At 41.5% G+C, this 21,585-nt stretch overlaps 1 protein-coding gene across 1 annotated transcript in view; it reads right to left on the bottom strand.

Moving 5' to 3' along the window:
• PRKN (parkin RBR E3 ubiquitin protein ligase) overlaps window positions 1-21,585 on the bottom strand; it is an 887,548-nt gene that overhangs the window by 676,408 nt on the left and 189,555 nt on the right. The window lies entirely within an intron of this gene.

Below are 21,585 nucleotides of genomic sequence, written 5' to 3'. Positions count from 1 at the left end.
AATTCCCGTGACTCCCAGTGCCCCTGAATGTTGCCATACATATTCACATCAGCCTCCATGGCCCAACAGAGGCCCTACCATTTAGAGAAACCCCTCATCTGCAATGAGTTTGGGAAAGGAGTAACGGCTGCAGAAAAAGATCAGGGGCCTCTTTGCATCAGGCTGAACTGCAGAGGAATCTGGGCCTGACCTGAGAGGGATCTGAGTGATGAGATGAAACTCAGTGAGAAAACAAAAACGTGCCATTTGGGGGCAATGCGAAGGCACACTGTAGGTATATCACAAAAGATTCCTCCATCATTAACAATTGGAAAAATCAGTACAGCTGAATACTTGTGACTGTGGAGCACAGTATAATATGATCCAGAACTGACCAGTGCCTGTTACCAAAATTCATTACAGAAGCAAGCATCAGACTTCCGACATAAGCCGTTTCTACACCAGCCCAAAAATGTGGGCTGGTCACAGCCGAGTCCCTGTGCATCAAAATGACGCACAGGGACTCCCAGGAGGAAAGAGGCACAAGAATGGGTTTTCCCAGGGATAAGTATTCCCTCGGAAAATCCAATTCTTCCCATGGTCTTGGGATCATCCTGAGACCGCGGGATGTGTGGCCGCCCGTCCCGCCTTCTTCCCTCCTCCCCACGAGTAGCAGCAGAGGGAAAGAACTGGGCCAGGAGGATGAGGGGAGTGGGGTCAGGGCTATTTTTTTTTTACTTACATTTGAGTTGGAGCGCACGTGCGCTCAGCTCCTTTAAAATAAATATGGTGGGCGCAACGACTCCCTCCTTCCTCCCAGGATGTCATGCCCGCATGTGGACTAAGGGGAGGATCTCGCAATCAGGTTATCGCGAGATCCTCCCCCCTCCTTCCCTCTACACTGGGCTGGTGTAGAAATGGCTTTGGTTATCTTGCATTGGGTTAGTTAGCTTTTCCTTTACATCTGCAAAAGGTTGGCCAGAGCAGAGCATAAATTACATGCAGGCAAAATGCCTTTGTCTTATGAGTTAGCAAACCTGGCTACTACACAAGTCTTTAAAGCTCAGGGTGATAAACTGAATGAGTATTGATTGACCCGGAAGAAAGCCAGCACATGACAAAGAGGATAAGTACACTTATAGCACAATTGGTAGCTAATTGACTTAGAGGCAAACATACGAAATTTTAAAACAACTAACTGACCCTAATAAATGGGCAGTGTGGTGTTGCCCTTTTTAAATGAATCATTCCTATACCTCTTTATATTTGTTGATTTACCACCTTTCAGGGCAAACTCTCCCAGGAGGGCTTACAAAAATAAACAACAAGCACATACCCATTTAGGATCTGGATAAAATGGACAAAGAAAACAATCACAAACGATTAAGAATTGCGGCAATTAAAATATAAAACCAGCATAAAATCAACAAAACTAAAACAAAAACCGGGGGAGGGGGAGTGGTTAAACAAAGAACTTATAGTATTTAAAAAACTGTACTTCATGCACCTAACACAGCCCTAAGGGTTATATCACTTTGTGGCAAGAGATAACAACTCACACATAGCATGTATTCCCAACGAAAATGTCTGGAAAGTAACACAGTCACAACACTGGCTTTTCATATTAAGAATATTCCTTCTACCTTAAAAAGATTTTATCAGCGAAGAAATAATGGAAGAAACCCCGATGGACCCATGGTCTGCCTCTGTATTTCCTCTGAGGTTATAAGAGAAAGGAGGTTAGAAGAAATCCCTGCTTTATCCCATCGTTTTCCGGTCTCAGCACAAGAATTTCAGGAACTCATTAGAACAAATAGAAAGCAAAAAAACACCAAAATGAACTAGAATTTCTTAAAATTAATAGAATTTATTCCATTGCTCCCCTTTAATAAAATGTTGAACAAATTAGGGGGGAAAGGACCTGCACTGATTAAAGTAGGGGTATACAGTCAACAGAGGATCTGAACTGAGAAAACAGACATCGCTTGGCATTTAATCTACAGCAGCTCTTGCAGCCCTATGCTGCTATCGCCCCAGTTTAGAACTGAAGCATTCACATTTTAGCAAAAAGATGGACTTTTGCAACCCGTTTTTCTTTCTCTAAGAATAATAGCAGGACTTAAAAGTATTAACATACAATTGTTAACTTTGTCCTCATTACTCAAAGTAAAATACTGCCTGCATAAATTTGTTGCATTTCCAATTGGAAACAAGAAAGCTATCACATCATAGCCATTCCAGTAAATCCAATTCAGAAGCCACTGAGCTGACATCAAAATGCTCTGATTAGAAATTGCTTACTGTAGTACTAAGTACGCTGTAAGGATTTACCAGTAGTTTGGTTATGTACAGATAAAAATTTCTAGTTACGCTAATCCTCCCAGACAGAATTCAATATTACATTTACAAAGGAAAGAAGACACATCAGCTAGGATACATGGAAGATTGTAAGTCCATCGGTATTTTTCATGCTGAGCTATAACAAAACAACTTTATTTTACAGCAGTATGACTATGTGGACCCAACGGGAACACCTATAATTGTCATGTCTAACCCTACTGCCCCTGTTTTGGGAGAAGATGTTTCAGGTAATCAATCAGAATCAGATTCAGAACTAGATGATGCCGCGCCAGACACCAGCCAGCCTGTACCAGTGGGGGAGGAAGCTCCACAGGCAATTCCCCAGCTGGGAGTCAACTGTCTCCAGAGCTTATCTCCTCAAGGCCAGTGGGAAGTGAGGTTTCTTCTGGAGGTGAGCGTCCTGACAAGCTAGCTGATGCTAGGGTCCGCTGGAAGCTCAAACGCACTGCGTGGAAGGAAGACGCGAGAAAGTCAGTTCAATTATGCCAGAACCTGCCTCTGCACCAGGCTCTCTGAAGTTACGGGCATTTGGGAAGTGGTTTCCTATTCTTCTTGAGTGAACAATTGTCTTGCTTAGTTTGCATAGTTTTGCCTAGGAGGACGCTTCCAAGAGAAGAGATACTCTTCTACCTCCTCAGGTAGAAGAGACGTTTGTTGCTTAATAAAAGCTTTGTGGATTACTTAGCAAGCCTCGTCATTTGCCTACCATCTAAAGCAGGAGTTTTCTGAGAAACACGACAATAATATTGCTCTAAGTTAAGTCTCCAAAATTATGAATCACATCGGCAGGAGTATAGCAATTCCAGTCTGGGGGAGAAACAGTATTCCATAAAATCAGCATAATTAATCGTTTAATTTATTTGTTGGACACTATTGCTCTCCTGCTCAGCACACTGGACGCCTTGCAGCAGAGGTAAGGAGGATATGGAATGGCCAGGGGAGGGGCCCTCGGCTTGAGTGAGGTCTTCAGACATCTGCTCCGATGAATCTAGGCGGTGATGGTATCACCAGCTCCTTTGGCACAGAATGCCAGAATCTATGGATTTTAAAAAAATGTTTATTAAGGCCACGGTCCAAAGGGACATGTATGGACTTTTTGCTGCAGTACCCTACCCCACCCCACAACCCTATAAAGCTACCTCAAATATCAGGAGAACATCCTGAGTGACATTACATAACAGCAAGGGGAGAAATCAGCAAGACCTCTTTCCTCTTGTTTTGTGCATGTGCACAAACCTCTTTTGATTCTAGCCAATATATCCTCAAAACATCACCTGGATAAATTTACTGTCATATCCATTTCCATTAATTCATTATATTGACCCGTCTCTTGAAATCAAGACAGTAAACTAACAGCACCATCCTACAGCCATCTCACTGAGAGGGTTCCGCCCTCAGAGGTGGCTTAGTTCAATGGCACTAACTCTCAGGTAAGTATAGTATTTCAGCCTAAGGATGAGTGGGGAGTAAGCCCTATTAAACAAAATTAATAGACTGTATTGAATTATTATATATTACATCTGCCCAATAACAGATGCTCTGTGGGCAAATTACAAACAGTCAAAAGAATAAACTACAATACAAAATAACAAACAGCACAGGAATGAATGAATTAATGAATAAAAGAACAGTCGTAAAATCTAAAATTTAATTCTTTAAAACGCTTGGAGAAAAATAAAAGTCTTCACCTGGTGCTGAAAAGATAACAATGTAGGCAACCAGGCAATCCTTCTTGGGAAGGCATTCCATAAACGAGCCACAACTGAGAAGGCCCTCTTTCCTGTAGCCACCTGCTAAACTTTCTTCAGCGGGGACACCCAGAGGAGAGCCTCTGAAGATGACCTAAGGGTCCAAACAGGCCCAAAGGTAAGGAGACATTCATTTAGATACTCTGGCCCCAAGCTGTTTAAGGCTTTGTCAACAACAATACTTGAACTGGGCTCACAAACAGACTGGAAGCCAGTGCAGCTGAAGAAGCCCTCACATCGCATGATCACTTCAATCAGCCCCAGTTAGAAGCCTAGCAGCTCTATTTTGAATGAACTGAAGTTTCCAAGCAGTCTTCAAAGCTAGCCCTATGTTCATGCATTGCAGTAATCCAACCGGGAGGTTACCACAGCATGGACAACTGTTGCCAGGCTATCTCTATAGATAGGGTTGCAGTTGGTATATCGCCTTGAGCTGATTAAAGGCGTTCTTACACTCAGCTGGGCAGATGAACCACTCTTTAACAGTACCTCTGTCCTGTCTGGATTGAGTTTATGGGCTTTCATCCAGCCCATTACCCTGCTCAGGCACCAATTCAGGACATCCATTGCTTCACATGCATTATATGAAAAGGAAAGGTAAAGCTGAGTGATCTCAGCCCACATCCCCAGATATTCTCCCTCAGAAGTTTCCTGTCGATATTAAATAGCATGGAGAATTAAACTGAAGCCTGAAGAACCTCATGACATACTTTCCATAGAGCACAGCAATAATCCCCATCCCAAAATGAAATGGAACCACAGTAAAACAATAACTCCACCTCCCAAACCAGACTGCCAGTCCAGAAGGAACCAATGGTTGATGGCATCGAAAGCTGCTAGGAGGTCCAGGAGAACCAACAGGGTCACACCATGTCCCTCTCGGCAAAGAACATTCCTCACAGTGACCATGACAGTTTCTGTCCCCCAAAAAATGGATCTAAAGTTTGACTTCAGTTAATCTAGAAAATCAGCTTCATCCAAGAGTGTGTGGAGTTTATTAGTAGCTATTTATTTGCTTAATTAACTTGCCCAAGAAGGGAATATTAACAATCGGTCTCTAGTTGTCTTCCACTTCTGAGTCCAGGTAAGGTTTCTTCAAGTGCAACCTCATTACTTACTATTTCAAAAAGTCTGGTGCCACTCCCTCTCTCAAGGTGGCATTTATAACCTCCTGGACCCAACTGGCCATCCTCTCCTTATTAGTAACAAATTTTAAGATAGGCAAGAGTCAAGCATGCAAGTGATTGGCCAAATTTGTCCAAGCACCTTGTCTGCATCCTCAGGACTCAACAACTGAAACTCATCCAATACAACTAGACCCTGTTAATGGAACTGGACTAATAGTGGAGACCAAATCATTTCAGATACAGGCTATTTCAACTGCAAATTCATCACAGCAAGCCATCAAGGATGTCAGGGTCAGATAGTAATAAACGCTTCACCACCCAAAACAGCTCTGTGGATAACACTCCAGATGCAATGGAGATGGAAAAGAACTCCTTCTGTGCCACCAGTACTGCCACAGATGAGGCTCAATAATGAACTCTAACCTATGTTTGGTCAGATTCAGCACAAGTCTTTCTCCACTCACATTTCAGTGAACATCCCACTTGCTTCATTACCCTCAGCTCCAAGATGTACCAAACGGCTTATTTGGCTCTGCCAATGGGGAGAGGGTGCTTGGGCATGATTGCGTGAACCACTCTAGCCAACTCCGACATGCATAGGATTGTGCTGTAAATCCCTTTTCCAGTTGACAGGCATAAATTAAAATTGGAGTGGATTATTTCCTGATTTACAAAGAAGAGAAAATGAGTCTAGAAAAAGGAACAACCCTAGACAAGTAATATCTAGTTCAGGAAATGCTTCTTGTTTGAGGTACTGCAGTTCCCAAAAAGCATGGCACTGACTTCAATACGAACTCACTTTAATTTATCTTCTGTTTAAGCATCCCGAATTAAAAAAAGAGAGAGCTGACCTTATTGCAGAAGCAATAGAAATTTGTGTTGATAACATGCCAGCACGTGACAGGGAAAATATTAATAGCATTCACAATATTTATTTTTCAGCAGCTTCCAACCCGTATGATATGGATTAGTCACAGCACTTGACTTCAATCATAAAATTCCTCGGGTCTCTCTTCACCACAGCACTTCAGTGAGCTTAGAATGGGCCCCTCCCGCTCCCCCCTCAGCACTTACTGTGATTGCTTGACCCTACAATAATGCAAATAAGTCTGGCAGGTCAAAAGTCCCAACACCTATATATTTATTACTATGTCTTTTTGTCCTCCAGGAGTGCGAGGACTGAATTCATCTTCATATCAAATTTCAAAAGGGTAGAGGTCATACATTCTATTAAAGGTTTTATTTTTCTAAAAAAAAGAAAGAAAGAAAAAGGCGCCTATTTGAAAAGACAATTCTTAGTAAATAATATCTCAGCTATCAGGGAAGGTAAACACCAATGCATACTCAGTCACAAGTTAGCTCACACAGGTCTCTGTAAGCCTTTTATCGGGTTTATCTTCTAAATTAATCTTATCCAGTTAATTAAAGGCACAATCCTATGTGTATTAAGCAGAAATGAGTCCTAAACTCCCAGCGTACTTCCAGCCAACCATGCACAGGATTGCACCCAAAGTTATCAATTGTATTTTTGCCACAAGCCAGCAAAAGAAATGTACAATTTCTAAAACTTTAATTAGCCACGCATGGTAGAAAAACGACGTGATAATACAATAAATTAAAGTACAAGCAAAAGCAACAACAAAGCACCTATCTCAATAATTTAGTTTAATATGACTAAAAATGCACAGAAGCTTCTGCACTGCATCAGAATGCTAATTAACAAGGCAGCCTGATAGGCCTCCCTGAGCAGCTGGTGCCAAAACGGGAGTGCCACCACTAAGAAAGCTCTTCTCTGAGCAATGAAAGAACCCAGCACATAGCCTATGAATGCTGGAGAAACTCCATTTGGTTATGTTCTGAGACCCCAGGTATCTCTTAAATTAACAACTGACCCCAGACTGACAAGGCATCTTTCAGGAAACAAGAGTGGCCCAAGAGCTGTGTGGCAACCACTCTCCCTTCAATCACAAATAGGCAATTCCTTCTAGATAGACAAGCCCCTTTCTTCCAGATACACCAGTCCCAACTAAATTATGATCATTAAGGACAGCCAGTTTCAAAGCTAACTTCCCCCTTGGCTGAATCTAATTCTCCAATTGACATTAAATGCTGAGTCCCAAAACCTAATTAGGGCCTAAGCTATTGTACACCCTTCACCAAAGAACAGTACACTCCTTCTATCTGGGATGGTCATCCTCTTCCACCAAGTGCTCAGTTTCAGAAGGGACACACATAGAGCAGTGAGGAAAGAATGGGACACCCACCTACTCAGCTAGATCGGCCAAATCAACCATGGCGATCAATTGGGTGACAGATGTCGCAGCCAGATTGCCCTCCAAAAGTATTCTTTTGAAAAATCATTTACCCATGGGGGACACCGAAACACAGGTTGCCCATCTGGGGGGATTTGCTACCTGGCCTGATTCTAATCCAGACATGAATAGATATGGATCTTGGCTTTTAAATTAGTAGTAACCATGTTTTAAGGCCTATCTGGGAAACCTGCATCAGTGCAGAGCTACAATAATGAAGTTATGCTCTAATAAATAAATTAATAATAATAATAATAATAATAATAATAATTCTTTGTCTCTTGATATTTTTAGCAGTCCATTTGCCCCAAGGGCAGGCAACCTATGGTTAGAGAGCCACATGTGGTTCACAGCCTAATTTCAAAAGCCCTCTCCATGTGATCAGTTTGGACCTCTGCCAAGAGTACTTTGTCCCTTCTCCACCAGGCATGATAGCTTTGCCACAGTGGTACAGGCATTGTTAACCTCAACCGGATTATTGTAATGCGCTCTATGTGGGGCTGCCTTGGGCTTGGTCTGGAAACTGTGACTGGTGCAGAATGCAGTGGCTTGCTGCTAAGCAGGTCTCCTTCCGACAGCAAGCCACACGCTTGCTAAAAGAACTGCACTAGCTGCCAAACACATTGGAACCCCTGTACCGACAGAAGATTCCCATCACACAAAAGGCATTCCCAATTTGTATGGGAGATACCAGCAAAAACGATTCTCATCCGCTATAAGCAATACAAAAATATGTCTGTTTTGTCTAGAATGAATAGCTGTACTTAATACGAGTACAATATCAATGGGACACACTTTGTATCTAAGTTGTATTTACTAAGTATTAATATAGTAAATATTAGCAACACTATTACATATTTGATAGTAAATTAGGAAGTAGTAAATATTTACTAAATAATGAGAAAAGCAGGCCTTCTAAAAAGCATCCCAGCTATCCATCCCTGTTAGTACTGCAATCGCAAGATCCACAGTTTGTAAAATTCCCAGAGAGGTAATTCCCACACTGTAGCTGACAGCTCCACTGGCAAATTCAGCCACTTCCAAACTCGAGAATACACAGCCAGAGCGATTTTCTTATATATTTGCAAGATAACAAGTGATATCAAGTCCATTTATGGATGAGATTGAAAATAGTCCTATGGGAACTCAAACATTTGGAGCCATAGACTAACCAGGGAAAACCAATAAGGGTAAAAGTCATACTATTGAATATGATGAATTGCATGAACAAGGAGCAGATAAGATGCAAAGCTGAGAACACAAATGAACTTGGCAAGGAAAATGTAACAGCCAAACTAATCCTGATGGAATTCTGAGTACTAAGTCTAGGATAACATCTGCCATACAGAAGCACTCTGCTGCCTCTCTTTTGCGCCTATGTTAAGTGTGACCCAACTCATGTTCATGATATCCTTGATATCACTCCTCCACGGCTTGCAAAATGGTACGCCTTTCTTCTATCCCACTCCCAGTAAAGTAAAACAAGGAGAAGCTCAGATGTATGGCTTCCCAAGCCCACTCCTCACTTACAACCCATCTCATCATCCACCAAACACCCAAGTAGCCATAAAGGTGTCATTTTGTGTGTGAGATGGAAAAGTGTCGGGCAGCAGAGGTTTCTTGTAACGATTTGTGCATAGCACCACTGAAGTGCCAATCTATATGGGTTCTTTCCTCTAAGTCGGGGGGGGGACTTGTAGCCCCCCAGATGTTTTGCCTGACAACTTCCATGATCCCTCAACATTTGCTATGCTGGCTAGGGCTAATGGGAGTTGTAGGCCAAAACATCTGTTGGGCGACATGTTGGCCATCCCTATTCTACATGATTGGAGGGGGAAATAAACTTGTCCATAGAGCTGGCAGTTTTTACCATAAAAGAGGAGCTGAATGAAACTAAACTAAACCATATCCAGCCCCCAAGCCTATTCCCGTGGCCTTGGAGGACAATGCAAAAACATCTATGGCTGTCTTCAGCTTCTCCTTAGTCTTCTATTTATCCTCTTCCCACCCTCAAAAGCTCTTCATAGCAAAATGGTGGTGGTGGTGCACAAGGGCTATCCCCAGAAGATGGATGCAGTAGTAATGAATGCTGCTTCTACTGTCCTGCCCAAACCCTACCCAGTTGTCACCCGCACCCCAGCTAATAATTTACTTCTCAGATAATAAACATTGCTTTCTCTGGGATGATTGCACAAAAATGTTGATGTGAATGCAGTGCCATCTTGCAAGTTCAATCCCTTTCATTTACTTCTTTTAAGCAACAAACTATGCATTTATCCAGTCATCCCCAACAAGGATTGAGAGAGAAATTAGTTCAGTTTGTAATAGCTTATGTTACTAATCATCTTTGGAGGAAATAAGGATCAAAAATATTTCAATGGTCAACTGGTCTGGTCCACACTTAAAGCCAGCTTTGTGAAGTGCATATATTTATAAGGAGTACTTAGTTTTGACCAGCATTTATTAAGTACATGTCACTTAGTTTTCATAGAATAGTAGAGTTGGAAGGGGCCTATAAGGCCATTGAGTCTAACCCCCTGCCCAATCCATTCTGAGTGAAATAGAGAGTTTGGGTGCTCCTGAGAAAGTTGATTCATGCCACGTTTTGAAAGGCCTGACAACCTTGAGCTTTGATGAAAATTAAAAGTAGTAGTAGTTGTTGTTAAGATCCTCAAGGTATTTTTCATCACAAGTGAAATATTCTCATCAGAAGCTCTGGCATTTTAACCAGTTCTTTTCACATTGGTTATAAAATAAGACAATTCATCTTATTAGCTGGACAGGAATGCCCTTCAAAGAATGGTGAAATGACTGCTTGTAAACATCACTCATGTTTTTATCCTATTTCCTTAATGCCTGATATTTTTGTGCTCAGCACACCTGAGGGGGGAAAATAGAAGGTATCCAATTTGTCTTTCTAAAAGCAAAGATATGAGACCATTATTACCTTATTTATTTGTGATCACCATAATCCTATACATATTAGGGGCACAGCCTATGCATCTTTAGACAGAACGAAGTACTACAACTCTCGGCATTCCCCAATGAACATGGCTGGCTGGGGTATGCTGGGAGTTGTAGGCCTTTTCATAACATTGAGTCCTAGGTTGGATTCCAAATCTGCCTCCCAAGGATCCTTTGGATCCTTTGTCAATTCCCCCTTCCCATGCAGCCCCTATGTCCTCCTCAAACTTACAGTGGGGAGGTGGTCTGGGAACTGCAGAAGGAGGGGAATCGGTGAAATCTCTACCCATCTTTCCATTGGCAGTAGCATTCAATAGCCCTGTTCAGAAGACACCTTAAACCATGGCATTAACCATGATGGTTAAGACAGAAAGCCAGGTTGTGTTCAGAAGACACCTTAAACCATGGCTTTAACCATGGTGAATAAGGTCTTTTGCTTTATTCATCATGGTTAAAGCCGTGGTTTAAGGTGTCTTTTGAATGGGGCCAGAGTGAAACTCTACATACAGAATGCTCCCACCAGTGGAAAAGAACCTGTCCCAAACCCATTATATGGAAGAAAGCCCCACCAAGCTGCACAGAACCCACTTCCAAGAACATGTTAACGATTGGGGTATCAGTCTAATTTTGTCAATATTGGTGTATATTGGTGTATATTGACAAAATTGTTCTTTTAGTGCCTCTCATTTAAAAAGAAATGACAAATTAGCACCTTTATAAAAAAAATGGCTATATTGGTACAGATCCTATTTGTATTAATTATAAAGCTACTTCAATATCAAGAGTATATGTCAGCTACATGCATGCTTGGAAATAAGTATTATCTCGACTAACCGGATATAATACATCATTATTCAAAGTGCACCTGCAAAGTCTACCATACCAAAAGCAACTCATTCCCCAGAGGGTTCTAGAGAGACTCTTCTTAATCCCCAGGAATTATCATCAAATGAGAAGAAGTGATTCTGATTTTTGCTAAAGGAATTGGTGCTAAATAGTCTCATTTTTCTTTATTCTAGGACTTTGCGTTAGTAATGCCAAAAGTCTACCAGGCTCTGCAATTTCACATTTTCATTTCCTTCCTCAAATACTTACACTTTAATACGGTTTCATTTTTTTATTGCAGTGCCACTTATTAGCCATGATGAGAGTAACTGTAAAGAGATTTTCCTCCTAATTCCTTGTTTAATGGGCTGCCGGGATAGGATTGGGGTTGGAGGACGAATGGATGAATCAGAGGATCAGTAAGGGTATACAAAAGCTTTTATCCATCTCACTTGCTCAAATATAGTCTGTATGGGTAATGATCACATCATCCCTGAATAATATTATAAACTCCCACATGGTTTAAGATAGCTAACAAGGCCCTGCTCTGAATTCTGTTCTTCTGCCAGAAAATTAAACCTGCGAAATCTTAGCACAATGGTCTGGCGAGGCCTCCGAACTTTGCAACCCCCTCCCATGAGAGATCCACCTTAACCCAATAATCCAATTTTTTCAAAAGAGTATGAAAAATCTTCCTATTTTCTATAAGCTGTCTTTTAAAGCGTGTTTTATGGCCCTGACCTGCTTTATTGTCATCGTTTGGTGACATAAGTGTGGTATGGTGTAGGTTTTAAATACTGTGGTTTTTAAGATTATAAATACATTGCTACTATGGTCTCCAGCTTTGAGGAAGTAAATTGTGGTTGAATTATTTATAAATAGTTAAACCCCATTTCTTGTGATTGGATATTAAGATGAGTCTGGTGTCTCTACCAACACTTCTGCTTACAACTATTTCTACCACAAGCATCTGGACATAAAAGACCAAGATTGACAACAAATAAGAATTTATACCCCCCACAACTTCCATTATGTAGCTTTTGGTCATTATAATGTCCTTGTAACTAAACTTCAACAGAGGCCTTCACTTTAGCTTTCTGTTACAGTCTGTTTAATGCAACATATGTCAACATTTTGGCAAAGGAGAAGTTAAGGATCCTTAACTCCTCCTTTGCCAAAATGTTGATATATGTTGCATTAAACAGACTGTATTTATGGCTATCCAGCATGGAGGCAAATGTTAAGGTACAGCGCCAGGTTTAAGAGAGCAGGTTCATTCAGCTTACTGTGAGGGGTGGGGAATAAAGACTCCCAAGGGCTATCAAAAAATATCTATCCGCTCTTGACATTTATTTTACTTTTTTTAAGTGTATATCGCAAAGTTAAAGTCAATCCAAATATCAAAGCTGCACTGCAACTGGAGGCAGAAACAACCTAGTGTTGCAGCTTTTAATGTTACTTATAGTAAAGAAACCATTTTGAAGGAAGCAGCAAGGTTAATGGGAAGGGCACTTGGAGGAGGGGAGAAAGGGTGGTGAGCCGGCTAATTCTGCCACTCCAAAGTGTACTGTCAGCAAGTCCATCGCCACAGCCACCACTTCCTGCTACACACTTCTCTTCCTCCAGCTGAGCCTAGTAGAGGTACTATTCCAGTTTTGCTTCTACTGCTTCCAGTTGCCTTATACTACTAGCTCTTCCTAGCAACTTACAAAATAGGACTGGAGGGGTCATGAAAATAATCTTGCCTTATCTTTCAAACAGCCCACCTGATTCACATCTGCAGTACTTTAATGGAAACATGTTACTAGAGCACGTCCTTAAAATAATAACAGAACAGAAATTCCACACTAATGCTGCATCTGAGGTATGTTTACTCAACCTTTGATAGAGATTTTATTCCTCAAATTCTGTTCCATTCGCATCCAGGCCAATCATAAACAAATGCTAAAAGGCTTGGGTTAGTGCCAATGGAACAAGAACAGGTACATGTCTCACCAACACACGTTAATAAGTCAGCATTTGCAAACTGGGAACCAGCAGGCAAGGACTTCAGACTTCAAAGTAAGCTCTCAAAATATCCTATCGCATAATAACACACACGAAAAAGAAATACCCACTCTCAGCACCTTATCTTGGAAGTTCACATTGGTTAGACGGTGACCTTTAAAGGATTACCTTAACACGCAGGAAAATCAGCCCCTCTCTGATGTGTTCTGAAATTTGTAATAAAAAAATGGCTGCATGACTGACGTTTAAGTTAGGAGGGGAAAAAGGGGGAGGAAGAAAAAAAGAAAAGAAAGGCAGCTTAAATTTCTCCTAACATAAGCTGAAGCTCAGATATAAAGCCATTTGACTTTCAAAGGCCACAACTATGATAGCTGACTGCCAATTTGCAGTTTGCAATGTAACGCTCTTACTCCATAAACTAGGGCAACAGAGAATACATCTTTCAAGTCCTAAATCATTTTTGCCCATGAATTCATTTGTTTTGCCGGCATGAAAAAGCAGAGATGGGATTCACATTCATCCTCTCTTCCTCCCTACAAATATACATTTATATTGTTGGCAAAAAAAAAAAAAAAAAGAATATAAAGGAAATAATGATTTAAACGATACATTTAGAAGCAATCACTGACACTTTCTCCTCCCTGCCATGCACAGGTGTGGAGCGTGGGGGTTGATCTGCGATCCAGGCTGTCTGTCTGTTCACAAAAAGAAAATGTTTCTCATCATAAAGACATCTCTACCTCTCCATCAGTCATTTATGCATTATTTCCCATCGTACATGATTTGAGGCACTGAGGAAAATCCAAAGATATTTTTGTGTCTGCACATTAAACAAAAATGTTTCATTTTCCATTTCTTTAGTGAAGTTGGCTTTTTCTTTTCAACCTGTTTTGTTCCAGATTTCTTTGTTTATTGTTACTGTATTGGCTATCACCTTTTTCCATTAAACATGAACCGAAAACTACCTTTCCCAAGATTGTCCCCCATCCTCCATCATCATTCAAGCAGCTGTCAGATTGTTCCATCCCAAGTAACGCAGAATCGCACCTTGGTGCTTTCTAATGGCTACCATACAAACTAAGTACCCAGTTTGTCTTCAAAACACGCAGAGAAGTATAAAGTAAGTAAAGTTAGGAAGAGTCCTCCTGAGCTAGAATTCCGTTAGAACCCCTTACTGGGTGAGAAGAAACTAGGTCTGAATTCCATAATACCAAGGTGCTATCTATAATTCCAACACCTACATTTTATGAGCAGACACTAGGTTTCTGTTGGCTCAAAATATTGAAACTGGCATTATTACTCATTCTTGTTTGGAGATGGGGGCTATGTGAGGCTTGCTGGCACTTGCCTAAGTAGAGTGGCCATTTGAAGGGTTGTTAGAGGACTGCTCTCTATTTTGAAGACCTGCCCCATCCAGGTCTGGTTTAAAGATAAAGAACCAAAAGAAGAAAGAGCTGGGCCTTGAAGCTGCCTATCAATAGCACCTGGATAGTGAAGTGAGCAGGCGTACAAGTCACCTACTCCAGTTTTGCAAACTATACTGATTTCTCTCTCTCTTTAAATTCTATTATTTCTAAAGTTTCATCTATATATCAAAAATAGCATATGAAAAGAGATGTCCTCTTTTTGGGTGATGGATGTAACTTTTTCCAGTGATTCATAAATAACCACCCCTGTGTCCAATCACTCAGGCTGGCTACTATTACAGGCCTGGTTTTATGCATTTCTTTCCCCATCTTACCAAGATTACAATTCTTCCTCGTGCATTTTAAGGAAGCATCCAGGAAGTGACCAGGAATGTATATCTTCGTGATACTGGATTGGTCAGCTTCAAGTATGGAGGATATAGTTTAAAATCTTTCACCAACTTTCCTACCTCATTGTTTTAATGTTCCTTCCTTCTCAGTCTTTAATTTCTAGCCCATGTGGTCTGCCTAACGTAAAATCTAAAAACTAGCTTGGATGTTAGTAGGGATGGATGAACATACCTGTTTGCCTCAAAACCACTTTTTTGTTTTTTTGTCAACATTCCCATCAAGTACAAAACCTTAACAGCTTTTGCAAGAACATGTCAGGAAGGACTGTAAAAACACTTCACAAGGTTAAGGAGGAGGAGAAAAAACTCAGACCCCTGTCCCTAGCTTTGGCTGCAGCACTGCCTATCTCAAATGAGACAAACCGCTCTCCTAATTGAAGCTTCTCTAGTTCAGATGATGTTTGTAAATGTTGGATAAGACGGAACAACTCTGTGTGCTTCCAGACACTAGTGGGCGATACTGAACATGTTGTATCAACAGCTACTGGTCTTGTTCATCCCCCTTGTTGTTCGGTAACATGATTCGTTCCTTTCTCTTACTCACTCCCAAGCAACATGTGGTCTCTCCCTGAGGCTCTGTCCCCTGACCTTAAGTTATGGGAGGTGGAGGGGGGCTAATAGAGAAGAGCTAGTAGAGGGGTGGAAAGTAAGTTCCATTTCAAGTCCAATCAAGACACAAATGGGCCTAGACTAGATTTGAAATGGGTCATGAGTATTTGAAGGGAAGGCTCATATTTTCAAGCTCCCCACCCCCTTTACAAATACTCACCTGATACCTAGATGTTGCAGTTCTCTGCCCTAATGAAACTTACTATTTCACAGCACAGACCCATGCAGGAGGTGGGGAGGGATTTGACATAGAGATGCTGATTCATGTAGGAAATGCAATGCCTGTATCAACTCTAAGGTCTCTATACAGAGACTGTTGTCAGTTCTAAATGAGACTATAAAATCTAATGCACCACTGATGCTATATAAATATTAATCAGCAGTAGGATTCAAAAGAAAATACTGATAAGGCTTTAAGGATGCTTACAGGGGATGCACTGGGAAAAGCTCAATTCTTTTCACACTTAGTGTGGGGCAAGAAGCCCACATGGAAGCAAGAATCAGCATAAGGTATATAAGAGATTGCGTACATGAGAGGCATTCAGGCAGCTGCCATGTCTTCAATGTCAGTATTCAAGAAATACTTTCCATTTCCCTTGTTTTGATTCATACTTTTAGCATCAAAATGCCCACATAGCATTTTGCATGTGCAGCTGTCTCTGACTTCAGATAGGATTTCAGAATATACAGTAGATGCTTATAAAATATTCTGCATTACTTTCACAGTCATCCAGGGTGACATTTATTTATGGTATTTCGGTGCAGCTCCGAATAACTAGATAGAGCTGGCCTATTTATTTTGATCGATGAGATATGAACCAAGCTTCTGGGAATCTTTGGCACTTCAGGACCAATTTGCAGGAAGGGTAAGAGGTAACTGTTGCTCATCTTCAACAACGAAAGTGGGGGCTGGACATGGAAGGGAGCAAGGCTGGAGCACGACATGGTGTTCCGTCTTCATAGTCTCATCTCCTAATCTGTATTCCATCTTCTTTCATAGCACTCTGTGTGGGGTGGGGGGATATAAAGGCAAGCCAGGGCACTTATTATATCACTTCCATATTACAAAACTAAGCCTCTGCTTTGAGTGAATTCACAAATGTTGACCACAGAGAGCTCTAAATGCACCTTATTTGCCAATGTGCCATACTCATAGTTCTGGCCCTCTTCTCTCTGTGAGGAGGGCTGTGGGGACTTGTTTGGTAAGACATTGCCATGGTGACAAGGATACTGCTCCCCCACTCTTTGGAGGGGCTGTTCCCTCACAGGTCTAGGAACAAGAGCAGCAGGCATGAACAGCTCCTGAGGCAGCTGAACAAAGCGAAGATAGCTGAGAGTTTAAAGTAAAGATGGAAAGGACAAAGAAACCAGGTGCTTTTCTACATGAGGCTGTTAATTGGCTGTATCTACTTTTCATTTCATCGCAGAATTGAGATCCCAGCACTATACAAGGCTCATTTCCTTTCCTGCTGGCACTTTGGTAGAGGGGAACAGCGCAAATACAAAAGACAAAATCACATTTTCTTTCACTTTCACAATAAAATGCCACTTTTTCCCAGCAGGGGAAAAAAAATCTCACTGCAAGTGCTGGTTAAACACAGAAGTGATACTGGAGGATACTAGAAAAGCCCAATGCGACTAAACACATTCTGTATGCAGACTCCTCCTCTCCCACCTCATTTTGGGACCCTCCACCTCTTAGCAAACCTGCTTTTTGTAACATCTTGCCTGGTGAAGACATCTGGAGATCTTGAAAGCTTGCACATTTTTGTGAGCTTCTGGTTGGCCTCATAAAGGCATTACAGTAATGCAGATTTTGGATTTTTCTTTTCTTAGTCAATATCTACCCTTGTTTGTTTTATAAAATTTGACTCATTTGGGCTTCCCTTGAAGTTCTGCAGATGATTTAACTGATGAGGACCCCATAAATTCACTTGGAATATAACTTTGCCCACTGAGAATGTAAGAGGAGCCCTGCTGGGTCAGACCAAAGGCCTATCTAGTCCTCAAGCCTTTTTCCAAACAGCAATCAACTAGAAACCTATAGGCAGATCCCAAGCAGGATATGAGTGCAACAGCAAGCCCCAGCTCATCCTCCCCAGGAAGTGGTATTGGGAGGGATATTTTGCTGGGAACTCTTAGTTATAGCTGGAAATAACATTTAGCTAAAGCAGACATTTATAATTGGATATAAAAAAATTATGGGGATGTAAAGATAAAAATTCCCCCCGAAAGGAAAAGGTGTAAGCTGGAGAGATAAAGCAAATGCATTTAACAAAACCAGACTATTATCCAGTGCTAACAATTCAGAGAGAGACACACACCAAGGGGAGCAGGGGGTGGGGGGACACCAATCGATAAAAGCATTACAAATAATACACAGTGGCAGAACTAAGAAAAGTGAAAAATGTTAACTTATGTAGAACTATATATACTGGAAGAAACTACCAAAAATCCATAAACTCAGTCCCACAGAAAGGATAAAATTCTAGTTTTGTCAATATCTGCTTAGAACAGGCTCCTGATGTATTGTGTGTTGGGAAACTATACCCTATATATGCCTTGCTATAGAATGCTCTACAAAATACTTAATAATGAAGTTAGCCTTTGTGGAACATCACACAATATTTTTTCCCCATTTCTATTTACATTTTAAATAGCCTAGTTTAAACTTCTTATTCAATAGCTGTCAAAACCAGAACAATCTATTATGAATTAATATGAAATTTCATGAAAGCGTCCGCGTCTACCCTAACAACACTTCAAAGAAAGATTTAGTTAAATCCAATAAGCAGGATTACATGCAGATGTCAATCAATAGATGCTCCAATATATCTATCTTTGCTTTTCAAATATTGAAATGTCACGCTTGATAATGAGGCGTGATGGTTGGATTCCTCCCTGCTCCAAGTTCTTATCTAATGTTGTTTGAATGGCTTTGCGTGGGAACGTTTTCAGCGTCTGTACTTAACAGCTTCCTAGTAACACTTAAATACCAACTTCAATTTCACAGCATATTTGTTAACTGCACCTCTTTTGGACCCCAGATCACATGGCCTCATGCATGAAAACAGGAAGGATAGAAAACAGAAAGCGCCCAAGCAAAGCCTGTTAGGAATGGGATCTATGTACATATATGCTGCTCTATTTCATTGTTATCAACACTTGGAGGGGGCTGTAATTCTTCAAGCCAAGAGTGTTAATTGAATTGACATCTCCTATTCAGAGGCATCTTGTTGAAACAGGCTGTTTATAGGAAAGAGTTGCTAATACCTGCATGTTTATAGACCCTGAAAAAATTGGGAATATTTTTCCCCAATGGTGTTTGCAATTAAACAATATTATTCCACTGATATTTGTCTCCCGAAAGGATTGTGAGCTTAATTTAAAAGAGAAACACACGCACGCACACTCAAGTTTAATAACTTTCTTTTACTATAGGCCTATATTTAGTTGCTGGCAACGCAGGAGGACACATAATAAAACAAACAGCAAAGTGCACTCACTTCATTCTCTGGTTTATAACGTGTGAAACAATAAGGAATCATAAATAATCAATAAATCCCTCGAGAGCTACCCTTCTTTTTAACCATTCAAAGTTCACAACACAAGAGCTCTGGTCAACATCCTCTGCTGCCATTACAGTCAACTTCCCAGCTACCCCTTGGGATATGCCCATAAAAGTAGCCTTCTGTTTACAGAATTTCCCCTCAGAGTTCAATGCAAAAGCAACAGCTGTGGCAATTCTGCAACTGTTTTCCTTCGCTTTCTTTCACTGTGGGACAAAACCATGGTTAAATGCACAATGCAACAGAATCTCTAGTGATTCAAGTAAGCCATAAGAAACCTGAACATACAGCGACTATTTTTTTGCTGCTGACATGCATGTGCAAACAATTATTTCTTTCCAAAGGTGCTTTTGAGTGGAAACACTTCTACTTGTGCAAGGCTTCCCCCTGGCCCCTGATTTTTCTTGATTCCTCCCTCTACCCATAGCAGTCCACCACACCTTCCAAAAAATGCTCTGGAGAATCAGGGAACCCTCAGGGAATTTCACCCACTTCAATTGACACCTGTTGCAATTCCCTTTTCTATATTACTGTTAAAGATACAGGAGCCCTGTCTTCCTTTTCATATAGTCACCCAAATTAAATGCTTAACTTGTTATTTAGGCACTCTTCGCACACATACAGAGTCAATTCTCTGTGGTACTCCCCTTTGTGTTTGTGAGGTATTACAGGCATGTGCACGTGGACACTTGTGTGGGTGTTTATCAGCTGATTGCAGACTACACCCATGCTCTCTCTGACACACACACACACACACTTCAACCACATAAAAAGGGAGTGCTCCAATAAGGCTCAGAGTGTGTGCACACATGTTTGTGTGTGAATGGGGCATGTTGGTAGTTGTAGGAAGAAACTTGCCTGTCCTAATTCAGCCTGCCTTTTCTAACACAGTCCACTTAATTGGGCTGGGAACCCTGCCAGCAAGAGTAGTAATTACTGATAATGGGCTCTTCAAGGACGCTTCTACTCACAGCAAGCTGATTTAGAAGTACTGTCCAAAAAGCAGTCCAGAAGTCATGCCAGGCAAAGTTCTGAGCATGGTATCCAGACAAGGGTGAGGCAAGTCAAGTTGAAGAAGGACCAATTTCCAAGGCAGGTGGTCAGGATCATTGAAGACACACAAACACTGGAAACACACCAAGACATTTTCTCCAGCAAATGCTGGAGACCTTGCTGCCTTATATATAGGCCCTAGCCTGGACACACCCAACTGCCAGCTGCAACTCATTAGGGAGCTTCCCAGGGAAGCTGGCTGCAAAAGGGAGTCTCTCGCAAAGCTACATTCCTTGCTTGTAACTTGGTGTTTTTCCATAGCAGCTGAGTTTGTTGTCTATGCTTCATTCTTTGTCGCTCCTGGGGGCAGGGTGGTCTCATTATGTCTGGCTTCATGTCCAACTCATCCTGGGAAGGAAGTGGAGGAGGGAAACTTTTGTCGGGAACTCCAGAGTGCCACACATCCACCATCCTCCTGCAATGCTGCCTCTAGAACATCTTCAGGGGAAGGAGACTCCTCAAGCTCAGGTAAACCAAGTTCCTCATCAGAAGAAGACTCCTCAAGAGGGGTCATGACATTGCTTCACTACTAACAAGGGCCAGGACAGCAGGCCCTCTGCTTAGACATCAACAGTGGTAGGGTGACCATATGAAAAGGAGGACAGGGCTCCTGTATCTTTAACAGTTGTATTGAAAAGGAAATTTCAGAAAGTGTCATTTGTATATATGGGGAACCTGGTGGAATTTCCTCTTCTTCATAACAGTTAAAGCTGTAGGTGCCCTGCCCTCTGTTAAATCTGGTCACTCTAGTATAGTTCCTGCACCTTTAACTGTTGTGATGAAGAGGGAATTTCACCAGGTTCTCCATATATACAAATGACACCTGCTGAAATTCCCTTTTCTATGCAACTGTTAAAGATACAGGAGCCCTGTTCTCCTTTTCATATGGTCACCCTAAACAGTGGTCATCAACTAGATGGCACCTACTGTAAATGGCTCCTGTGTTAAGAAGTGTGTGAAGCTATTCAACGACATAGAAAAATAATGGCCTAGTCCAGCCTTCCCCCACCTGGTACCCTCCAGATCTGATGGACTACAACTCCCATCTTTCTCAGTCCAACACACCTGGAGTGCTCCAGGTGGGGCAAGGCTAGCCTGGTCCCTGCTCATGCAGAGCTTCACATGTACACTGAAATCTCAAAGGGACTTGATATGAACAACAAGATTCCTCTTTCACACACCATCCAACACAATATTTTCATGCCTCTATCTTCT

This window comes from Elgaria multicarinata, chromosome 4 (assembly GCF_023053635.1).
Source record: "Elgaria multicarinata webbii isolate HBS135686 ecotype San Diego chromosome 4, rElgMul1.1.pri, whole genome shotgun sequence".
Lineage (NCBI taxonomy): Eukaryota > Metazoa > Chordata > Lepidosauria > Squamata > Anguidae > Elgaria > Elgaria multicarinata.
This window is presented reverse-complemented; position numbering and strand designations above follow the sequence as displayed.